The sequence below is a fragment of the Panthera pardus genome, unplaced genomic scaffold (assembly GCF_024362965.1).
Source record: "Panthera pardus isolate Hobbes unplaced genomic scaffold, ASM2436296v1 HiC_scaffold_16, whole genome shotgun sequence".
NCBI lineage: Eukaryota > Metazoa > Chordata > Mammalia > Carnivora > Felidae > Panthera > Panthera pardus.
The window spans coordinates 2,887,079-2,900,163 of NW_026526721.1; the positions used below are offsets into that span (position 1 = coordinate 2,887,079).

The window sequence follows — 13,085 nt, forward strand, 5'->3', positions numbered from 1 at the left end:
GATGCCCCCAGCCTCGTGGCCTGCCCTCGTGAGTCATCACGCATAAAGCCCTGCAGGGAGGTTTCCGTCCCCGGAGGGCCTCTCAGGATCGGAGTGGGGTGCAGGGGAGTGGGGGTGTCAGGGGCTGCTTAGCTCCACTGCCATTTACAACCTCAGTCACCGACTCCGGGGCTCTGGTAAGCACCTCCCTCTCAATCCCGTTCTCACCGTGCCCTCTCTAGGTCCCCAGATGCCACCCCGCGGTCCCCGGCTCCTGGTGTCTGTGCCCTTGTGGAGTCTGGGCTGCTCTGTGCCAAGGTGAGTGGCAGCCGGGACGAGGTCACAGGTGACATTGTGGTTTCCACCTTACCCCCTTTCGGATCACTGACCCTGGTGGACCCCGGCCGCCATGCTGTGAGGACGTCCGCGTGGCTCTTCGGAGATGCCAAGTGGCCGGGCACCGAGGGCCCTGCCAACGGCCGTGTGAACTCACCTTCTCGAAAACAGACCCTCCGGCCCCGGTGACACCCGCACGTGATGCCACCCTGTCTGACATCTTAGCTGCAGCCTCGTGATAAACCCTGAGTCAGACCCCCCCAATCCCGGAGCCACAGAAACCACAAGGTAATAAACGCTTGTTGCTTAAAACGGCTAGTTTTGGGGTAGTTGTTACAGAGCCCCGGGTAACTCCTCTCCCCTGCGTGCGCCCACACATACTGGTTCTTGCTGTGGGAAACAGAGGCAAAGAAACAAATCAAATTTCCTTACAACGTACAGTCCATTGACAAGTCCTTGGGACAGGCAGGGTGACCTTCCCCCGGGAGCTCAGCGGCCTGGATGGGGACACTTTGCTCGGGGCAAAAGTCGATCTTAGCCTGACACTGTCCCACTCTCCAGGGTCCTGTGAGTCTCCTTTAGCAAATAAAGATTCCTTTGGAAACTTCCTTTGTCTCAACACCCCCCACCCCAAGATACATGCTGGCAATCATCCTCCAAGCATGTGGCCCCCTGATCTCCATCTGAAGGGTCTCATGACGGGGTTTTGACTAAACAGTAATAAATGACCTTTTCCCAACAACAGCAAGCCCCTCCGGGTCCTGGAAGCCTTGTTTCCAAAACTCCTGGGAGGCCTGTGCTGTCCTGAACCCCTCCCAACCTGAACCCCTCCTCGCAACCCCAGTGCAGCTCTTTCTGCGCACGGGTCCGTCCCCCTGCTTTAATAAAATCACCTCTTTCTTTGCACGGAAGACGTCTCGGGAATTCCTCCTTGGCTGTTCGCTCCGAACCCCACGTTTCCACATCAGTTCTGTTCTCCTGGAGAGCCCTGACCGTCCCAGCACACACTCAGGCCACCCACCCCCCAGCCCCCAATCCCCGCCTTGCTTCTTAAGGTCTGTCTACACTCCTGCCCACGGTTCCTTGGTTAAACGCTTCTCAAATGAGCCGGTTTGCACGCAACAGCCATTTCTTGTCAGGCCCACGCTTGGCAAAGCCACCCCACCCCCACCCCAAGTCAAGACCCAACCAACTGCCACTGGAAGGGACTTTCCGGGCCTTTCCCAGCTGGAGAAATCTGGAAGCAACTTTGACCTTTTCCTCAGATCTACCCGCAGCAGCAGCAGTGACGGCTGAGGACCCGTAATAAAGAGAATGCAATCGTATGCTCTGGAACGACGTTCTGCTTTCTCATTGCTAACCGTCACCCTCCGCAGGTAATTGTGCAAAGGGGGCAGCGTGTGAGAAGACACTACTTGGTTCCACCGTCACCCGCTTCGCCTCCTCTGTGTGTGTGGGTGGGCAGCATGGCCTCCGGGGCCCCGGGAGCCGCCTTCCACCAGGGAGAGAGGGCGGAGGGCTCCGTCCCCGTGTCCCTGTCCCCGTGCCACCTGCGGAGGCCGACTTGCCCAGGCTCTTCGGGAAAGTCCCGGGAGGAGGGACTTCCTCACCGCATCCCTGGAATGTTGTTTTCCCTCCGGAGGAAGCCTGGGCGCAGGAGTCTCTTCCTGCCAGGGATTCCCCTCCGGTGCCCCCACCCCTGAGACGCCGCTGCCCACAGGTCGTGGGCTGGTGGCCGGGCGGCCGCGGGAGGGGCGGGTCCAGAGCCACGAGGGGCAGCACCAGCCCCGGGGACCCCGCCTGTGTCTAGGCGTTTGATGTTTCGTTCATCAGGAATTTTGAATGAATTCTGGCTTCGAAGAGGGTTGGGCTAAAATGGTGCTCGTCTTGATCAGTGGGTTTTTAGCAACCCCCACTTGGATTTCGCACCAAGACAAGCATCTCCCTCGCTGTGCCCTGAGGTCTGGTTTCTGCCCTCGAGGGACGGGACACACATCACACACTGGGTGTGCGTGGTCATCTGCACGGGGCGTCCCCCGCGGAGCCTGAACCCCACGCAGCCACGGGCCAGCACCTGGCAGACGCCGACAGAAGCCCGATAAACACCAGTACACGGAAGGGGCCTGACCCTCCCGGGCCAGGACCCCACACGGACGGCGGCAGGGCCCCCGGCACAGCAGGAGGGCAGTCCTGAGGGACACAGAGTGGCCACTGCCCGTCTGCCGGCCCCACGCTGGCCTCCACCCCGGGGCAGTGACCGGGCAGTGCTGTGGATGCCCGGCGGCTTCTGAGGGACCAAAGGGTTGGTGTGGGTCCTCACAGAAGGGGTCTGGGGGTCCCGGCGCTGCAGCAGTGGCCACAGTGGCCCCTCATCCCAGATGGATGAGGCCGCCCACCGCCCGGCCCTGGGCCCAGACTCCCCGGGATCACACCAGCCCTGCCTGGTTTAGACGCTCCCTCCCCGGCTCTCAGCGCGACTCCGCCCCATTCTCCCGCCGATGTTTCTCTGAACCCCTCTTGGAACATCAACCTGAACACCGCGTTTCAGATGCACCGTGAACAGACACAGGCCTGTGAACAGCACGATCCCAGACATGCAGAGTGCAGGGCCCCTCCCCCGTCTCCTCTGCCAGGTCCCCCAGCCCGGGGGCCCCTGTCACTCCGTCTGATACATGGAAGGGGCAGCGAATGCTCCTTGACCTGGTGCTGTGCTGGGGGCTTCATGCCGTGGGCCACCCCCACCCCCCGGGCCCCTGTTGTGTGGTTGGGGCTCAGCGTGTTAAGTGACCTGTGTGGGGTTGCCCAGCGCCTGCCCCCTGGGGTACCCTGGAGCGTGGGGCTCCCCAGTTTGCTGAGATCGAGTCCCCTGGAAAGGGAAGCAGGGGTGGGCCGCACGTGGGGTCGGCGCGTCCCTGCGCGTGCCGCGCCTTCTGAAGCTTCTCCGTCGGCCTGGTCCAGGGCCCTGCAGCTGAGCCCTGGGACGGTCCAGGCAGCCAACAGAAGGGAAGGGGGCAGGCGAGGTGGGCCGAAATAACAACTGTCTCAGCTGCCCTGCAGGACCCCTCCGAGCCGTCCACTGTCTGTCTGTCCTGCACCCGCCCGACTAGGCTCAGGGCCAGCCAGAGAGCACCCGCCCCGCCCGGCAGCAGGCAGCCCGGTGGGGCCCGAGGGCCAGCGGCCAGGGCGCTGGGAGGAGCCCCATCCTGACGACAGAAGCCCTCTCCTGCCTGCCCGGTTTCTGCAGCGAGCACACCCTCTCAGAGAAGGAGCTGGAAGCCCAGAAAGCCGCTGGCAGGGCTGAGAGAAGGAAGGGCATCGGGAAGACAGGTCTGTGTGCAGGTAGAGCCTGTGTGCACGTGCGTTACACACACACGTGACACGCATACCATGGACACGCCCCCACATGCCCCTCACACACCAACACACACAGAACTAGGCTTTCCTCTTGCACAACAAGCACAAAGTCCTGGGTCTCCAATCAGCCAGAGCTGTGTTTCTGGCTCTCACTCTGTGCCGCATCCAATCTACTCCGTTTCCCACAAGGCCTACCCACCTCGGCACAGGTGAGCCTCACCTGCCTCACTGCCTGACCAGGGCTGTCCCGGGAGGTGTGGGCCAGTGACCAGACCTGCTTGCTTTCCTGATGGGGTCAAGTGCTGTTGGGCAGAGAGAGCCACCGGGGCACCATTCCAGCCAGGGGAAGTACCCCCGTACTTGGCTGAGGAAACCAAAGCCCAGAGAGACCACGGCTCGCCCAAGGTCACACAGCACAGCTAGGCTCCTTCCTGCATGTAGCCTGGGGGTGGAGGGACTCAGCTGTGAATCAGCTTGGTGCCCACATCCAGTTTTCCACCTGGTCCTGGCCCCCAGCCCTCTGCTGATAATGGGTACCAGGAAGTATTTACAGAGGGGCTATTGGATCGTGTCCTGGCACCCTCCCTCCTTATTCCCATTTATGCCCACAGACGAAGGACCCCGTGGACCACCTACCTCACTCTCCCAGAAAACAGCTTCGGCATGTACTTTGTTAATGAGACCGCAGTCTGCTGACCCATTCTCTGCCTTCAGCCACACTTCCTCGCCTGCTGGTCATTCTCTGTGTCTCTCTCTCACTCCTTTCTAAGCCTCCCTCTTCCCTGGGACTCTGAGCCACATCACTCATTCTGTCTTTGGTCTGCAAAATGCCCACATCTGTAAACATCTCTGCAAACATCCTGAGCTCTTCCACTCCCTCACCTTCTTGATGAGCCAACACCTTGTTTATGTAGAAACTTCAGGTGATGCTCTTGTCCTGAAGTCAACTTGTCTGATAATATAGTCTCATCCACTTTCTTTTTTTTATTTTTTTAATGTTTATTTATTTTGAAGGAGACAGAATATGAGCAGGGGAGGGGCAGAGAGAGAGGGAGACACAGAATCCCAAGCAGGATCCAGGCTCCGAGCTGTCAGCACAGGGCCCGACGCGGGGCTCGAACTCATGGACCGTGAGATTACGACCTGAGCGAAGTTGGACACTTAACTGACTGAGCCACCCAGGCGCCCCTCACCACTTTCTGTGGTTAGAGTGTGACACTGTGCGTTTCCCTACCCGATATTTTCAATCTCTTTGTGTTCTGATATTTAAACTGTGTCTCTTGGCAATAGCATACAGTTGAGTCTTGATGTTCTTATGCAATCTGATAAGCTCGGTCTTTCCACTGGAGTGTTTAGTCCATTTACATTTAATGTAATTAGTGATATGGCCGGGTTCAGACCTTCAGTCTTGCTATTGCCACCTTCTCTTTCCTCCTTTGTTCTTCCTTTCCAGACTTTGCTGGTGCTCTGTCTTTGCCTTTCTACAGACTTAGGCTCACATCTGGGATCACTTTCTTCTGGTATTATTTCTGTTCTGTAGGTCTGCTGCTGATAAATTCTTCCAGCTTTTATTTGTCTGAAAATAACCTCGTTTTCATATTCATTTTCGAAGGATGTTTGCACTGGGTATGGAATTCTAGGTTGAAAGTTCTTTCCATCAGCATTTTGAAGGTGTATTAAGTTGCCTCTGGCTTTCATTGTTTTTTTTTTTTTTAATTTTTTTAACGTTTATTTGTTATTGAGAGACAGAGAGACAGAGAAGAGACAGAGACAGAGGGGCAGAGAGAGGGGGAAACACAGAATCTGAAGCAGGCTCCAGGCTCTGAGCTGTCAGCACAGAGCCCACCATGGGGCTCAAACTCATGAAAGTCACGAACCGCGAGATCATGACCTGAGCCAAAGTCAGACGCTTAACCGACAGAGCCACCCAGGCACCCCTCATTGTTCTTCATTGGAAGATGCTCATCATTCTCGTTGCTGTTCCCTGGGCGGCAAAGTATCATTTTCTCTGGAAGCTTCCAAGATTTTGTCCCTATCTTTAGTTCTTAGCAGTTTCACTCTAATGTGCCTGGGTGTGGCTTCCTTTGCCTTTAACCTCTTAGGGATTTACGAGGCCTCTTACATCTGTAGAGTGATGTCTTTTATCAATTCTGTGAAATCTACATCTCTTCAAATATTTCTTCTGCCCCCTTCTCGATCTCTTCTCTTTCTGGGATGCCAGTTACACGAAAGCGTATATGATAGACTATTTGCGGTGATCTCATATGCCCCTAAATTCTGTCCCTTTTGCCCCTATTTCTTTTCTCCCCATGCCTCACCCTGGATAATTTCTATTGGCTTGCGTTTGCCCAAACTATATTGTCAGCCCCCACAAACAAAACGCATATACGGTGTGATGTCCCGTGTGCACAGCCAGCCCCTCACACTCAAGCTCATCCTGGAATGCATCTCACTCTTCCCTCTGCTGCCGTTTTGCCCACACGACAAATCCTGGGGTGCAAACACCGAGCTTCCAGACATATGGCGCATTCTCTCAGAGATTCCATGTCTCTGTTGAAACTCTCCTTCCTTTAACTCATTCTATATGTTTCTCCAAATTCTTTAGCATCTTTGTCATAGTTATTCTCAAGTCCTCGTTCAATGACTCTAACATCTGGGTCACTTGTGAGTCGGCCTCTCATGCCAAATTTTCCCTCCTGATTCAGGGTCACATTTTCCTACTTCTCGTGCCTCATAACCTTTTACTGTCTTCTGGGCATCATGGTTAAAGAAAGACAGCCAGGGGGTGAGTATCACTTCCCCCCACCCAGAGGCAGGCACTCTTTCCTTAGGCGGCTAAATGGGGGGGCTGATCACTTTGGCCCACTCAGGAGGTAGGGGCTTTCTTTTTCCTGGAAACAATAAGGCAACTTCAACAACAGAAGAGGAAACCCCCAAATCTCTCCAGCTGGCCTCCCTTCTGCTGCTTGACTCCCACGTTCTCTGCCTTCTGCCCACTCAGATCCTTCTCCATTTCCGAACCTGGGGTCTCGGTCCTCAGCCCCGGCTGTGCCTGTCGGGGCCCGAGGGTCCCCAGCTCTGACCGGCCTCCTTGGGGTCGGTCCACTCAGGGCCCCTCGCCTGAGTGTCCCAAACCGACGGGGGTTGTGTCCGCCCACACTCCACAGCCCCGGGAGCGGTTCGCACAAATCTCCCACTCTCTGTCCCCTCCTGTCACGGTGACTCATCTAGCCAATGGGAGTGAGCCGGGCGACATGTGGGCTTCGGGAGGGTCCCTCGTGATGGGCATGTCCCACGAGTGACAGATACATCTGGGGCCTAAGCCTTGGGGGACTTGGGGCTACTTGTTACCTTAGCATGACTTTACCTGTTGTGACTGCCGAGGGCCCTGCTTCCCATTTCCCAGCCTGCTGTTCTAGAAGCAGAGGCAGAACCTGGGGCGCCTGGGTGGCTCAGTCGGTTAAGCATCTGACTCCTGATTTTGGCTCAGGTCATGATCTCACGGTTCGTGAGTTGGAGCCCTGTGTCCGGCTGTGCACTGAGTGCGGAGCCTGCTTGGGATTCTCTCTGTCTCCCTTTCTCTCTGTCCCTCCCCTGCTCACTCTCTCTCTCTCTCTCTCTCTCTAAAAATAAACACAATTAAAAAATAAACTTAAAAACTCAAAATAATAGAAGCAGAGGCACATCCGGACCCCTCCCTCGTCCCTACCCTGCACCCAGGACGGACCAAGTCACACGCATGGGACTGTGTGCCCTCCGCTGCCCCACCGACACCCGGCCAGGCCTTCGTCATCCTCCCCTGGGCCTCTGGGCGCTCTCTCAGCTGGGGCGCCCAGGACGGCACTCCCTGACTTCTAAGCACATCTGCAGAGCAGCTCTGCCGGCATCCTGAAGGGCGGTCAGAGCGTATGGACGGGGACGGCTGCCCACCACACTTGCGGTAAAGCCCCTCTCGGCCCCGCCCGATGGGCTTCTCTCTGCCCGCCGGCCACCGGCCTCTCCGCTCCTGACAAACCCTTCCCCCCACCCAACCACAGGGCCTTTGCCAGTGCTGGCTCCCCTTCCTTCACCCTCGGCCTCCGCCACACCTCCAACCTTCTAGCTCCCGTCCCGAGATCTCAGGTGTCAGTCGCCGGGAAGATGTGACTAATCCCCCCCACCCAACACCCGGCCCGTCTTCGCCCTGGAGTGGCCATGCATTCCAGCTGCCAACGACGTGTTCCTGTGCGTGTGAGCGGCCGCGGGGGTCGGCATCTGCTCTGTGACGACGGGCTCTCCGAGGCGGGCTGTCCGCTCTGCCCACCGCCTCGCCACCAGTGCCCGTGCAGGAGATTCACACGGGAGTGTTTGTTGATTGACTACGCAAGAGGATGCCCTAAACGGCACGTGTTCATTCTGCCGAGTGGCTGAGAGAACCGAGCCTACGCGACCCGTACGCGCTGTATGGGGCGGTGGGGACAGAGGGTGGGGCCGTCACCTGCTCGGGACCCGCCTTTGCAGCAGGCGGTGTCCACAGAGCGAGGCCCCAGCGTGGATGTGGGGGAGGGGGGCGGCTCTCGCTGACAGGGCTGGGGCGGGAAGGGAGGGAACCACGGGTCCTCTCACGCGGGCACCATGCCTGCCCTCATGACCTGCCTCGCTTCGTCTCAACCAGAGTGCCGGCCAGTCCTGCCTTCCTACCCGCCACAGGGAGCCCGCCTCGGCCCTCCCTTCCCGGCTCAGACGCTGTCCCTGGGCCTGGGGGAACAGGCCCGTGAAGCTCCCGCCCGAGTTTTCTCTCTGCACAGTGCGTGCTCCCATCCCCCCCACCCCGACTCACCCTAGGGACCAGTAACGTTTTGCTTCTGGGGAGGGGCGGGGGACACAGCTCTCGGGGGCAGGGAGCAGCTTCTCATGCTCTGTGTGGGTGACTGTCACCCTTGTTCAAGGGGTGTCAGCAGGGGACAAGAGTGGCCCTTCCCGAGGGCGTCCTGGGGTGACCAGTGTTGTCACGACCACACTTGGGCTGGGGCTCCAGACACACCCACGACGCGCGACCCGCAGACCCGGGCTGGGGTTTCCTTGAAGAGCCAGGAGCAAAGTCCCCTAGACCCCTGTCCCTTGCAGACAGCCTCGGATTGGCCTGTCCCCACACCCCGGGAACTCTCCCTAGCTGCACATTTCTGGGTGACCCTCCTCTAGCATGTGGGGTTCAGACCCCCCAGGGGGCAGGGGCCTCTGGCAGGGGGAGCACGGGCTCTGGGCCCCTCCCCACCCCAGGCATGTCCCCTCTGGGGACTTGCAAGAGCCACAGGCATTGGGAGGCATAGAGTCGGGGCCACGTCTAGCTCGGGTGGAGTGGATGTCTATTCTGATGGTTCACGGCCACCTCTGGGCGGCATACCTGGGTCGTGGGCATCTGGAAACTCCTGCCCTCTGCCACCCTGGCCTCAGGGCCAGAGGTCAGGTCGGGTCAGGACACCAGCACGTCCGGTGAGTCCTGGTCCTGGAATCGTGAGAGCTTGGGAATGCGGCCAGGGGAAGTCTGTGGAACGTTCTCCAAACCTGACAGCTCGTATAAATACCAAGCAGAACACCTCGGCAGAGGGTTCCCTAAATTTGATTATCCTGAAAATATGCTCAACATCATCAGTAAAGAAACTTTCCTACAAATAATTAGAAGCAAATTTTGATCAACAGTGCAACAGAAAAGCCTGAATTACCTTTTTATTCTCTTCATAGGAAATGTTATGACATCACGGCCACATGAAGAGACAATCAGAGTATCCAGCTAAACTGTAGAAAAAAAGGGAATTATCGGGGCACCTGGGGAGCTCAGGAGGTTAAGCATCTGACTTCGGCTCAGGTCAAGACCTCACGGTTCATGAGTTCAAGCCCCACATCGGGCTGTGTGCTGACAGCTTGGAACCTGGAACCTGCTTCAGATTCTGTGTCTCCCTCTCTCTCTGCCCCTCCCCCACTCGCACTCTGTCTCTCTCTCTCAAAATAAACTTTAAAAAAAGAAAAAAGGCAAAAGGGAATTACACAGGTATGTCAAGTGATCGATAATTTTCCTTGACTTTATCATGCACACGAAATTTAAAATATGATCCTTTCGCTATGGTTTCTTTTCTGGTTCCAAATAGTCACGTTTGCACCTACACCTTGTGGTTATAATTCTGTATTCTTTTTCTTGGAGTGATGCCCCAAAGTGTAAGCTTTAGGCCCACAAAACCTGGGTCTGCGGCTGCCCAGGCCCTGAGTGATAGAGCAGTCAGGGAAGCTTCCAGAAGGATGGGAGGTAGCATGAGAAAAGAGTGTATTGGGAAATCTCCAGGAGGCCCAGCCAGGTGGGGGTTCGGGGGCGGGGGGAGGGGACCTCGTGCTTGTTCCTCTCCCCAAACAGAATGAGGACAAATCACACACTACAGGGACGTTGCAAAAATTTAAAGATTAAAATAAATATACAGGATTTTAATAGTGAACATGCATTTGAGTTTTTAGGGAAAGATGCATTTTGATGGGCTCTCAGGCATACGCTTTAAAAAACAAAACCAAACCGACTTTATTCTTTAGAGCTGCATTAGGTCCCCAGCAGACTGAGCACAGGACAGATGTCCCGTTTCCCGGTCCCCACACCCCGCAGCGCCCCCCCCCCCCACGCTGGCCGAGCAGCGTATCCGCCGTGATGGAGACGGATGGGCCCACACTGACGTCATCACCGCGCACAGGCCAGGAAGGCTCTTGCCGGTGTGAGTCCTGCGGGTTCAGGCGAAAGGCTGGTGACCTGTGTCCACTGTCACAGTGTCACGCAGACCGGTTTCACTGCCCTCCAGGCCTTCTGCACTCTGCCCGCTCACCGGCCCCCCCACCCGCCAGCCCGCCACTGACCCCTCTGCTCCCTGCAGAGCTCAGAGTGTGCTTTTAAATGAAGCTTTTGATTGGAAAGTAATGAAAGAAGGCAAGAACAAGGAAAATGAAACCCAGCAGTCTCTGGAATGAATCCTGGGAGAGTGGGTGGGGTCTCTCTGCACACTGTGCAGCCCCGGGCCACCCCTGCCTGGCCCAGACACCCCGAGGCAGGGGTCTGGCACCTGTCACAGCCCCCACAGTGCCCAGAGCAGCGTCTTACTCGCTGGTCATGTAACCAGGCTTCGCTGAACAAGGACAGCATCCGATTCCGGAGTCACTGAACTGGGTCCCGGCCCCCCGCCGGCCATCGGAGAACGGCCCTCCTCCCCCACGGGGTCCAGAACAGCCTTGGTGGCCCCCACTCTTTACCAGCTACACCTTGGCCGGTGGCCATGAAGCTCCTCCAGTGCAGCAGCCCCCCGGACAGGTCAGACCCGGGCCCCCCCCAATGCTGTCCTGCTTGGACATTGTCCACGCTGTCCCCTCCTCCCTGCCCCCCCTGCCCCTCGGCTGTTACCGGGCCTTCAGCTGGTGGCCCTCATGAATCATTCACAGACCGAGAGGACTCTGCCAGCTTCCCGCAGCCCCCAGGTGATCTTTCCGGGGGTTTGCACCCGGTGCCCTTGAGCAGTCTCTCTCCGGTTGTGCCAAGAAGTGGGTCGGGGTCTGTGGGACCCGGGCGGGGTCTGCAGCCAGGGAGCAGGGCCCTGGGGTGTGTCCAGCGGCTGGGAGGCCTGGTGTCCCCACACTCAGGTGTCACAGACGGCCCCACCTTCCTGACCTGACCCACGGAGGCAGGCGTCCGTGTTTGACAACAGCCCTGAGCTCACAGTGTTTGCACAGCTCCAGGAGGATGTAAAGCACGACGAAGGAGAACATGTGACAGAGGCGGCCAGTGGCCCCAAACCCTCCATCAAGTAACGAGTGAAACGCCTTGCCCTTTATGGAGAAAAGATCCACTAGGCAGCTGCCCCTCCCCCGCGTGCCGGCTCCTTCCTCCCGGGACCTTCATCCTCCAAAGCCGGCAAAAGGGCAAAGCGTGCTCCTTTCTCCCAGGGGTTCTGGAAAAGTCCAGGGCGGGCCTGGGGCTCTGCTCAGCCAGGGCAGGTCACGTGGCCCAGAGCCCGGGAGCAGGACGGGCACCACCTGGCCTTCACTGCAGGGTTGAGGCCACTCCCAAGGGAGACTGGATGCGTCCTCAGGCGGGGGCCGGGGGCTGCAGGGCTGCACACCTCCCCCCTGCATGCTGTGCACCGCCCTCACCCCATGGGGTGCGAGCCACTTGAACCTGGCCCCTGGCTGTGCCTGCAGTGGCTCCCGACCCTGCGTAACAAGGCAGCAGGTGCTAGCGGGCACCTGACTTTCCTTCTCCAGGGCGGTGCTCGCTCGGTCAGCCGAGCAGGTCAGGCTGTAGGGACCCGCGGCAGACTCACGGTGCTTGACCACAGGAGCTTTCCTTCTTGCGCAAGGTGCCCGTCCATGCTGGGTCGGCTTCGGGACCCAAGATAAAGGTGCAGCCAGCTCTCGCCCGGGGCAGCCTCCTCAGGGTCACGGCCAAGGGGACAGAGCTCACTGGAGCTGGCAACGGCCCTTGAGGCCTCCGCTGGGGTGGGGACTCTTTGACTGTGTCCCTGTCACCAGCCAGAGCCTCCAGGTGGCTGCGCCTGCCCCCCAGCAGGCCGGAAGCCCAGTCCTCCCCCAGGGAAGGAGGAAGAGACTGGTCCCACCCACCTTACAAGCGGACCCCTTTTCCAGGGCGACCGGCCCTGCCAAGAATAGGGGCGAGGGGAGGGCAGACGAGGAACGTGGGGTTCCAGCAGGGGTATTATGACGTACTGGGCCCTCTGACCCTCCCTGGGACCAGCAGTGAGCTGGGGGCTGAAGCCCTTTGATCCCCCAGCCAGGCCCCCAGAAGTCTCCACAACCCTCGGAATGCAGGTGGGTTTGTCCTTGACCCAAACAGACCAGGTCTTTTGACCACGTGGAGTGTCTCCGTCCACCTGCGACACGCCCCCGGGCGGGCTGCTCGCTTCCCGGGTTCCTCTTGCAAGCAGGTCACAGGGAAGGGCTCCATCCGGCTGGGGGAAGCAGAGCTGGCCTGAGCCAACCGCCTGCCTCTCTCCTGCGGATGTGGGGGAGGAAGGAGGTGATTGATCACCAGTTTGCCTGCGTGCCGTGCCTTTGCTGACTCCTTCGTAACGGGCACCCCGTCCCCAGCCCTGCCACGGGGACCCCGGGCAGGCCGGCAGCCTCGGGGGGCTTTCTCGGGTGCAGCCACTAGAGGAGCCCAGATCCCTCTGTGGTCCCCGACCTGACGCGGAACAGGGACCCCCCCGGGCTCACCGCCGCCACTGTCCGGGCCCACCGCTGGGGATGCCCGTTCTTCTCCATTGCTGTCTGATGGAGAAGCTTCAACCCGAGCGGCGCGAGGGTGGGTGGGGGCAGGGAGATGGGCTTGGATCGGTCATTTTAAGGCGGTGACCGTTCCTGCTTCTGCAGCCCCTGCCCAGGAAACAGTGCAGGGA

At 58.7% G+C, this 13,085-nt stretch overlaps 1 long non-coding RNA gene across 3 annotated transcripts; it reads left to right on the forward strand.

The window, feature by feature from the left end:
• The first annotated feature begins 1,341 nt into the window (after positions 1-1,341).
• On the forward strand, positions 1,342-9,811 carry LOC109256955 (uncharacterized). 3 transcript variants are annotated; one of them, XR_002075848.2, is made up of 4 exons: positions 1,342-1,691; positions 7,390-7,609; positions 7,707-8,101; positions 9,391-9,811. It is a non-coding gene; the product is annotated as an uncharacterized LOC109256955 (long non-coding RNA). The 3 variants fall into 3 exon arrangements; XR_008422392.1 differs by lacking the exon at positions 1,342-1,691 and adding an exon at positions 1,704-3,642; XR_008422391.1 differs by lacking the exon at positions 1,342-1,691 and having other exon boundaries at positions 1,704-7,609.
• Positions 9,812-13,085: the final 3,274 nt, after the last annotated feature.